This window comes from Arachis ipaensis, chromosome B2 (genome assembly GCF_059453495.1).
Source record: "Arachis ipaensis isolate K30076 ecotype BB chromosome B2, ASM5945349v1, whole genome shotgun sequence".
NCBI lineage: Eukaryota > Viridiplantae > Streptophyta > Magnoliopsida > Fabales > Fabaceae > Arachis > Arachis ipaensis.
The window spans coordinates 117118914-117129851 of record NC_142437.1 but is presented as its reverse complement, the minus strand read 5'-3'; the positions used below and the strand labels follow the sequence as shown (position 1 = coordinate 117129851).

The 10938-nt window shown below is 28.9% G+C and overlaps 1 long non-coding RNA gene across 1 annotated transcript; it reads right to left on the bottom strand.

Annotated features, from left to right (window-relative positions):
- Nucleotides 1–3473: 3473 nt before the first annotated feature.
- LOC110268118 (uncharacterized) lies at nucleotides 3474–4407 on the bottom strand. The gene is made up of 4 exons (XR_002356182.2): nucleotides 4269–4407; nucleotides 4122–4184; nucleotides 3800–3911; nucleotides 3474–3608 (listed from the first exon to the last, which is right to left on the bottom strand). It is a non-coding gene; the product is annotated as an uncharacterized LOC110268118 (long non-coding RNA).
- Between the last annotated feature and the right edge of the window lie 6531 nt (nucleotides 4408–10938).

The window sequence follows — 10938 nt, the reverse complement described above, 5'->3', positions numbered from 1 at the left end:
GAAGTTGATGTTCTAGGGCCAATCTAGCCTGGAGAATTAGCAGGCTCTTGTTTGATTAAGGCACATACAAGGTAAAGATCCTCAGACCTGGTGAATCCCTTTGTTAATTATGAATTAGCATTAAGTTGGTGCATGTGAATATGATAATATATGTTAGGTAGTGTATATGTGAGATTGGATGCTTGTTTAAGCCTTGGGTGTTGAGGTTTCGGTGTCGGAGGCTTGTGACCCCGTCAATTTGGGTGTTTTTGGCTTAGGAGAGAAATCGGCCAAGGTATGATTTTGATTTCTCGTATTTAATATATCATATCTTGTGAAAACATAGGCTAGATGACCATAGGATAGGTTGGATTTGCATGATTATGTTAATTACTTAGCACCTTTGATGATAATTGTTGGATAGGTTGAGTATCAGTTTGGTGATTGATGGTTGTGATGATAATGGAATGTTGAATGATGATTAATGATGAAGGACCATATGACATGAATGAATATGAGTATGTGGTGATATATTGATGCACTTGTTAGTATAATTGAATAATTCATATATAAGATTGTTTAGGATTGTGGCATGTTTGGTTGTGGTAGTATTCAGGGCTGTGTTGCTATGATTTTGGTATGTTTTGGAGCAGGGTATGGTTGAGTTGATATGGTTAGTGATTCATGTTTTGTGAAAATAGAGGTTTGGAAGATTTTGTGAAAATCTGATTTTTGGCCAAACTTTGGCGAGCCATAACTCGGCTTCCGGACTCCCAAATTATTTCAAACTTATTTTATAAAAAATTTGGTTTGTGAAGTTTATGCCGTTCAAAAAACGGATGAAAAATATTTTAAAACGAAGAAGTTATGGCCGTCGAAAGTTTGGAGTGCAAAATTGAAAATTCTGCAAACTTAGTCATTTTTGACTGATCTGCACTATATGCGTACGCGAACCCTTCCGTACGCGAACCCTTCCATACGCAAAGGGTAGTCTCTATCTGGCAAGTATGCGTATGCGGACAAGGCAATGCGTATGCATAATGGGCAAAATTACACGTATGCATACGCATACACATGACATGCGTACGTATAGCCCTATTTTTCAGCAAATGAACATTTTGTGTTTCAAACCAAATTTTGAACCTCTAAACCTCTATTTTTACTTCTTTAGCCCCTAGACCTTAGTGGTATGCCTAGTGATAAGGTGAAGCTAGGGAGGGATGATAACTTGGGACTGAAGTAAGCTTGGAAAATGATGAACTAAGAATGAAAGTGCGAAGATGTGATTGAATTAGAATTTAGGGGTGAGTGTTGAGACTGGCAATGACTGGGTATGGACGGAATGGTCGAGATGGCAAGATTTGGGGTGTGAACCCGCTTGCATGTTAACTTAAAAATGTATTTAGATGGCAGGTTGAGAACGGAAGTTCCCTCTCTTATCGTGATGGGTATGAGGGGAAGGTAGAAAGGCACTCTCCTTTGTATTGTTTTCCCCACATTCTTCTCTGGTTGCAAGGTAGAAAGGCACACTCCTTCGATATGGAAAGACACTCTCCTTCGTAAAACCTCCAGGAGAAGGTGGAAAGGCACTCTCCTTTGTTAAAGTTCCTCCTGGAGATGCGTAACCTAGAGACAAATGTCTGGATTAGCTACCAGATGTGTCGGATTCTGGCAAAGTAACCGACGCGTGAGCTCACGGCCAGTAGGATAGACATTCATCATATGCCTATGTATGTTTTGTTTGCTCGTGCATTAATTGGGCTTGCCTATGTGATTATTATGCTTACTTGCTATATTTGCTACCTGCTGTACCTGTAATCTACTTGTGTTTGCCATTGTCTACTTGTTTGTCTGTGTAATTTCATTGAAAATAGAGGAACGGAGGAAAGGCGAGAGAGATTTAGGGTTCTAATTAAGTTTTAGTTAGATTTAAGGAATTGGTTAAGTTTAGAAAGCCTTAGAGAACCACCCTGATTCATGGTTTCTATTTTAGTCCTTTAAGTATTATAATATGAGTGTCGGCGTTCTAGGATTGCCTCTGGCATTTCCAGGACCTTATATCTTATGTACGTGGTACCTTTACCATGCTGAGAACTCCCGGTTTTCAGCCCATACGATATTGTTATTTTTCAGATGCAGATCGAGAGGCACCTCGCTAGGCGTCTGAAGTTCTATTGCAGCGAAAACGGAAGTTTGGGCTTTTATATTTTGTTATGTATATATAAATGTTTAGACTTTTCCTTTTATGTATTATACCTTGGTACCTCATATAGGCTTTTGTTGGAGAACTAGGGTTTATTTTGAGGACTTTAGATATGGAATTATATGTATGTATGTATGCAAATATTCTCCGGCCAACCTTAGCTTCGCAGGCTAAGCTTGGAGCTTGACTACTATATATCCTTGATCCTCTACTCTTTTGTATGTATGTATTTATTTGCGCTTAAGCTTTTCTTTGTACGCAAGTAAATGTTATTCACGAGTGTGGCGCTTTTCGGTTTCACGACTTTGCTTTACCCATTTCTTCAAAGGCTCCTAGATATAAAACTTTTTCAACTATTTTATATATATATATATATATATATATATATATATATATATATATATATTATTTTAAAGGTTGCAATAATCAAAGTGAAATTTGTGTCCATGTTAGTAATAGTGTAAATACAATTTGCCTGTCATTCTATTCCTATATGCCTTTGTTATGGCCCTTTTTTTTAAAGTTATTTTTAAGCTAATAATTTGAATATTCAGGAACTTGTGATTAAAGTTAGTTTTTGCCTTAACTTTAGAGTAAATCTTTTGTATCAACTAACCCTTTTTATATGTTAGGAAATCTTAGTTTTTAGTTCAATTACTTAATCCAAAAGAAAACAGATGTAACAGAGTCGTGACTAGTAACTAAATTTTGGATTTTCTGTTTGGAACACAAATTAGACAGATGCTCTTTGGATATTCAAGAATGAAAAATGATTATTCTACTAATTTTGCAGATAAGATTGTAATAATTTATCCATGATTGGATAACATACTAGATCTCATTAAAAGTTAGTTAAATGATAAACATTAAATACATCAACTCAGTTATCTTACAAAAAATAAATACACCAAATGGCTCATTCACTGAATAGGATTTATGAGATGAGAATTTACCAAATTATGATTTGAAGCTTTTTCAATACCGATATATTATTTAGAAACTCTACCAAAAAACTCAATATTTTTTGTATTCATATCTATATCCCATAAACAAGAAAAAATGGCAAACAGAGAACCAAAAAGAACATTGTTGTGACAGTACACTATTGTAAACTTTGGATTTACATACTAAACTAACTACAGTTAGCCATGCCAGTAACTATTATTAGCTTCAGCAGTCTTTATTTCCCATTCTTTTGCATGTCTAAATACAGAAAACAATGTTGGGTGAATAGGATGCTCTCATGAACTTAAAAAGCTTAAGGAAAGAGGAACAAGATAAACAGTAAAAGCGAAACTAACGAGAATGAATCCTTCTTTTCTTGTGCTAATAATTCTTCAAAAGAAATATTAGCAAATTTGTCGTCTCTGTTTTCTACCAGTTGACGGAATTTCGCCTTGTCCATGCAAGCCCCAACTTCAAGCATCTTTGTTGAATACATAGCATATTAATATAAGAGATACTTCATAAGCAGAAGCCAAGCTAATTAACTAGATAATAAAAAATTTCTTAGAAAAACTAAAGCATCATTTAAATAGCATTAACATATTTCTGCAACAAAATTAAAGCAAAGATATTTATCAATCCTTTTATAATGGACTCGAATTATCAGTATACCTTCTGGTATGCTGGTGAGAATTTAAGCGGCTGTTGAAGTGAATTATAAACAAAAGCATCCTCATCTAATCTCTTTTGCTCCAAGTCAAACTTACGTTGGATCACATCAGCCCTATAACAAAAAGAGCATGTAAAAACAATTAGAACAGTCAAGAACTTGAAAAGATTTATGCAACTTGAAATAGAATATTATTACTAAAGCCTGATATATAATCTAAGCATAAGCTTTGAGTTCTTCATCACAAGAAGCCCCCTATCAATTTCTGCTATAATGTTATTAATTGTAAGCAAAATTATGTTATCAAAGAAACTCTGGAGTTACCTTGATAGAATTCGGAATTAGATGTTGCAAGGCCTTCATTTTTTCATTGATCCCACTTCTTCTCTGCTCAACAAGAAAAACTACCATAAGTTTGAATAAAATCAAAACCAGGTACCACAAAAATCTATGGTAGGAATTTAGAAAAACCTTTTCTGATAAATTATGAACTTCTGCTGCTCTGCTCCTCTTTGATGAATGCCTGGAAGGTACAGACTTTACTGGAACATCTTCTGCTAAGGCTTCAACACCCTCCTACATTCAGAAATTTCCAACCAAGGGTTCAACTCCATCTTCTTCCAATCAATTTTCAAAGAGAACAATTTGGAATATTACCAGCAAACCAGTTGAATTAGTGAATTACCAAAATAGATATAATTCAAGTATAATGACAAAATGAGAAATTATTTTGCAGAGATTGCACGAAGAATATGAGAAATTATTTGATAAATTAACAAAGAAAAAGTCTTTGCTGAGGAACTTGGATGATGTTGGCAAAGAAATGTAAGTAAACGACAAAAGCGATGTCGTGCGCTGCAGCGGCGACGGAGCCGACGGTGCCGTTAAAAGAATTCTTTGCTGGAGGAACTGGGTTCTTCTTCTTCTTTGTCCAGATGGAGAGGAGAACGAAAAGCGACTGCTGGTGCGTGCTGCTATGCGTAAAGACCGATGGAGAGGAAGTGCTGCTACGAGGAAGGGAGAGGGTGAGGATAGACTGCTGCTGTCTGGTAAGGGATTAGGGGTGATGTTACTCTTTATTATTAGATTGGTATACAAAGATGAAGAACAATTTTTTAGATATGTTTTTTTTTTGTATGAATGGGGTAGGAGAAATTAGAATAGGATTCATGAGAAATAAAGTAATTTTGTAATATATATGAATAATGAGATGTATTTTTGTTTTGATTTTTAAATTGACTCAAATATAAAATTATAAAACTAAAGTTAATTAAATTTTGATCAAATTAAAAAGATTAAGGTTGTTTTTCTCCAATACAAAAGAAAAAAAATATTTAAGTCTTTTTCTTTAAATTAAATAAAATTTATTTTTATTTTTATCAAAATATAAGGGTAATTTAGTAAAAGCATTGATATGATATGTATTTAAAAAAAATTAATTATTAACGTAGAAAACATAATCTACATATCATGTTTTAATTTGTCCATATTTTTATTTATCAGTACGTATAAATTTATCGTCGTATCGAAACAAACACCTTAAGTGATTTACTAACAATAAATAAAAAGATAACCTATATATTGTACACATTTTTCTTTCCAAAATTGTTCATACATATTTATATAAGTTAATTTCTTAATTAAGCATTGTCATTACTCATTAAGAATGTAATAGTGAAAAAAAAAACTTTTCATATGTTTAATTAATTCATTAGAAATTAATTGTTTTCAAAGATCATAACATACAGGTGAATAAAATCCTATTTATATTCACTTTTATCTAAAGTTTTGTCTTGTTAAAAATTTAAAATTAAATTTTTTAAAATAATTATAACTCATCATGAATTGATTGTAATTGAAAAAAATTTAAAAATATAGTTTTTCTATACTCTTTTTACGGTATAGAATTTTGTTAATCACTTATTGACAAAATTTTTTTATGTTGTTCATTAAATCAACACATTTTTCTGAGCAAATATCCAGGACAGAGCTTTTTAAAATAACTATAATTCGTCATGAATTGATTGTAATTGAAAAAAATTGTAAATATAGTTTTTCTATACTCTTTTTACGGTATAAAATTTTGTTAATCACTCATTGACAGTAGTTTTTTATGTTGTTCATTAAATTAACACATTTTTCTGAGCAAATACCCAGGACAGAGCTATATTGTAGGAAAGGAGAGCAATAATCCCTCTAATTTTAATTTTTTACGTGTAAATTATATGTAAATTTCAATTTAATTTTTTTTAAAATTTTATTTTAATCTTATTTTATTATATAGATATTTTTAGTCTCTCTCTAATATTTTATCTAACTCTGCCCCTGCAAATACCTAATTTGACTCTTTATAAATAGATGGTTTGAGAACTAAAGAAAGGACTTTCAATTTACAACTCACTTATAGAGTAAAGTTCTAAAGAAAATTTAAGTCATATTGATAAAGTGGAAAAAGATAGAGTATAATGTGTATATGCATGTAAATGTATGTTGTTATTTTCCAGTTTTATTCTTCAATTCTTCATTTACCTTTCCAACTATTATTAACTTTTAGTTTCTAGTTTCATTTCAATTTGATGTTTGATCTTGTTTCGTTCAAATATTCTTAAGAATTCTTGTTTTCTAATCTTAATAAAGTTATTTATTCTATTTGACATCGAATTTATAATTTCTAGATCGAATCGAAATTAATACAGTTATTTAATTTATTCTATATATTTCTTGAATTGAAATCTTAATATAAGATTGGTCAACCTTAGTTTCAAAATCAAATTTCAAGCAAACAATTACTATTTTATTTTCATTCATATACCTTATTAATACTACTGTAATCAATATCGAAATAAGTGATGAAAGAGAATAAATTGGCAAACTAATTAAAGAAAAAATTATTGTTTTATGTACTAGCTAGGATAGAGGATAAATTAGTCAATTTATTTTTTATTTGCATAATAACCAATTGCGGATGGAACTGATCTATTGAATGATGTTTTTTGATTGCTAGCTATTGACTATAATAAATTTTTTATTTGTGAGAAAATTTGGAAAAAGATTAGATAAAAATTTATAGTGATATTGAATCAAATTAATTTCATTTAATAATTACTAATAATAGTTTGAATTTATTATCATACTTTCACGAAGATAGTATTAAAAAATCAAGAGTACAATTTTAAAAAATATACTAAAGAAGTTTTGGAATGATACAAAGAGCAAGTTGTATTATGAGTATTAAAGACTCAGTAAAGATGCTTGAACAAATATCGAAAAATGTTCGCCGGAAATTGATAAAGAGCATTGAATTCACTTTGAATTGTCTTTTCGACAATATTTTTTTTTATTTGGATGGAATATGATGATGGTATAAACTATATTGTTACAGTCAGAACTACAAGGGAGAAAAATTAGTAGAGGAGAGTTATGGAATTTAATGCACAAATGATGTGATGGCTCCTATATCCATGAAGAAGAAGCTCGGGTCATTAGTGTAAGTATTATGTTGAGATTCTTTATGTTGTTTTCTGTTAGTTTTAATTATAAAATTGTATTGAATATGCTCTAACCTGTAATTACTTATGTTTATTTATGTGTGTAGAAAAAAATTATAGACACTGGACAAAATGAGCAGCATGATAAATTTTCTAGAGTGTTGTTTGAAAATGATTCATTTGTCCAAATTTTTGAAAAAGAGCAATCGGATGGAGTGCATGGCATAGGTTTCAGATCGACTCCTAATCAATTTTTTGGTCCGAATTCGCATCAGTCGGGTGGTGGAACTCAAACAGAGAAGACCCAAAGGGTGCTATTTGAACTACAGGCAGGGGTTGCAATTGAAAAATAAAAAAAAAAAACAGTGGAGGATGAAATAGCAGCAGAAAAGATAAAGAGGCAGGCAATAATGGAAAGTGTTCTAAGATATCTAGTTCAACAGCAAGGTGGAAAGCTGTCACTAGACGTCACTGCAGGAATGAATTCCTTGGAGGGACAGAGTAAAAAATAGATATTAGAATTTGATGTTATTTTATTTAAAGTATACATTTTTTTAAGTTGACTATGCAACTCTTAATTAGAGATATACTTTATTGATGTTAATATAAATATATTAATTTATTTTGTAGTTATATTTTCATGAGTTTTCATCATCAATTTAGATTTTAGAGGAAAAATAATAAATTTTTTAATATTAAAAAATAACTCCCAAATATACCTAGAATATTTAAAGAAAAATAACGGCGATTTATGCTACAAAATATAATATTTTTGTGGCAGTTTAAACTGAGATCTAGTAGCAGTTATAAACCGATGAAAAAATAAAAAAATTAGCAACACTAAATAGCGGTGGTTTGTGTTCATCGCAAAACAACAAAAAATCCTGTTTGGGCATATCGTGGCGGTTATATCTGCGATTTTTAAAAATTGCCGCAAAAAATTAATTCTCGTACGTTAAAGGATGTCAGTGGGAGAACTGCTGGGGATCGAATTTGCGACGGTTTTAAACCGCTGCAAGTCGCAAAATAAACCGTCGCTATTTAGTGCTTCTGTTATAATTATTTTAATAACTAAATCCAACTAATAAGTTGGTCTAATAACTTATTATCACAAATAAAAAAAAAGAAAAATACATTAGAAGTTAAGAAGCAAAAAAAAAGAAATTAATTAAATTTAATTACAAAAATAATTTGTTTATCTAATATTTTTTTCTTATTCTTTTAATAAAAACAAAAATTTAAAAACGGATGTGGTGCTTAACTTGTAAGTATATTTACAAGTTTATATAAATGAGTTAGGAAGATATCTATCCTCATGAGTCTTTCTCATTTTTCAACATTGGACATTTCTTTCCTTTTCTTTATGCTAAAAAATTGCTTGTTTTCAAATACGAATTTATTTGCTAGATCTCAGTAATAATGATATCAAAGAAAGCAAAAGGTTGGATTCTTCACTAAGAAAAAAAAAATCTCATCTTAATGATTGTGCTTGTACTAATAATGTATTTGGGAAATAAAGATTAGACAAAGATGTTATATATACTCGATTAAAAAGATAAGAACATTGAAGAAAAAAGTTGGTTAGGTTTAAATTCTAATATAAACAATAGATTTTTTAGAACTAACATGATCACCTTTTATCATTGTCAGTTGAATACTTGAATTAATGCTTTGCATTATTGTGGAAATTTGATACTAGTGCACATATGTTTTGAGATTAAAATATATATTCCAAAGAGGTAAATTCTCAAAAATATTATTATGCCGGAGAATATTGTATTTGAGAATTATAAAAAATTTGTTTGTTATTGCTACGATAATTAAGAATTTTTCTTATTTTTAATATTTATGAGAATAAATTAAGGTATATTTATTATTCTATTATACATATTTTTGAGAACAAATTCTTAATATTTAGAATAACTCCAATACTAATAATAAAAGATGAGTTCTTGGACAAGAAACATAATAATTGAGGAATATAATAGTAATTTTATATCTTAACTTTTTTTTTTGAAATGGGAATATCAAATTCAGACTTTTTCTAGTATAGTAAAATTTTATTTTAGATAAGAAATTATTTTTGAGAATAACTTCTTTTAATTAGATTTTAAAATTTCAAAGAAATATATAAATAATATATTCCGATACATAAATGATTTCCGAAAATAAATTGAAATTCTTTGAGACAAATAGAAACTAAAACTAATAAATATAATGAAGACTTCAAATTAAAAATCTACGAATGCTATGTCTTAAAGCCCACGCGTTTTGATTAACTATGGCTTAAAAAAAGTGAATTATATGGTAAAGATGTAAATTTACAGATTTTTTCTTTAATAGAATAAAAGAGAAATTAATAAAAGTAGGATCCATATTTTAAATAATAATAAAATAATAAAAAATAATTATAAAATAATTTATATTTTCTCTATAACACTTCAATCTGTACAGTAGAATGCCCAAAAAAAAATTCAGTGTAAAATGTAAGAAAACAATTCATCATTAAAATGCATGTATGGTAGAACAAATGAATATAAATAATGACAAAAACCTATATATATATATTGTGGTTTTTTTAATATATATAGCCCTGCATGTATGTATGTTAAAATTAAATAAGTTAATTTGTTTAGAGAAGTATTTTGTTAAATTTAGAAAAAAAATTTTATTCTATATATTGATTATAAGATGGATAAATTACAAGACTAAAGTCTGTGTATTTTCTTACTCTAGCAAATTATCTCTCAAAGTTTTCAAGACAACATTATGGTTTTTCTTAACATATTATGAAATAGTAAAGATGGCATATGATTCCACTTTAATGCTCCCTTTGTTAAAGATTGAGAATAATTATTTTTCCAAAGAAAAAATATATTAATGTTAATGATTTCAATGTTAACCATATATATATAAATGTACTTATATACGTTTTAATTTCATGATTTCCTGAAACTATATATATAAAGAAAGATAAATTCTTTTAAGTTTTTAAATATTTAGGTTACAATTTTTGTTCTATTGTTAAACAAAGTATCCTTTTTTATCACGGAATATTCTGTTGCTATATTATATTATTAAACTTGGCCCCATTTCCACTTTAACACGAGTACATATAATTGATCATTTCTTCTTTTTTTTTTTATAAATAATTTCATTGTTTTAGTATAGTAATTTAAGCGGCAAAGTAATATACAGTATTCCTAATTAATAAATATTATGTTGAAGTATATAAGTTTTGAATTAACATATTATATTCACTAATGTATAAATTGATTAACATCACATTCAATATTTATATAACAAAAATTTATACATTTTCAAACTGTGATTAGCTATATGTTAAAATAAAGACAAAATAGTAGCTGCGTTTTTTTTTAATTAAAAGAAGAATGAGTGTTTTTTTTTTTAAATAAAAAACTTAGGCTATTCCACCAACATATATTATTAATATATAGATTGAAGATATTTATTAGAAAATTATAGACTATAGACCAGAATGGATCAAATCATAAGAATTTTTTTATGGACACAATTCAAAATCAAATACTACATCAATTCACTATTTCACTCTTAATTAACACTAACACATTCAATGAATTTGCAAAATTAAGTTAGAAAAAAACAAAAAAAAGTGCAAAAGAAAAAGGGGA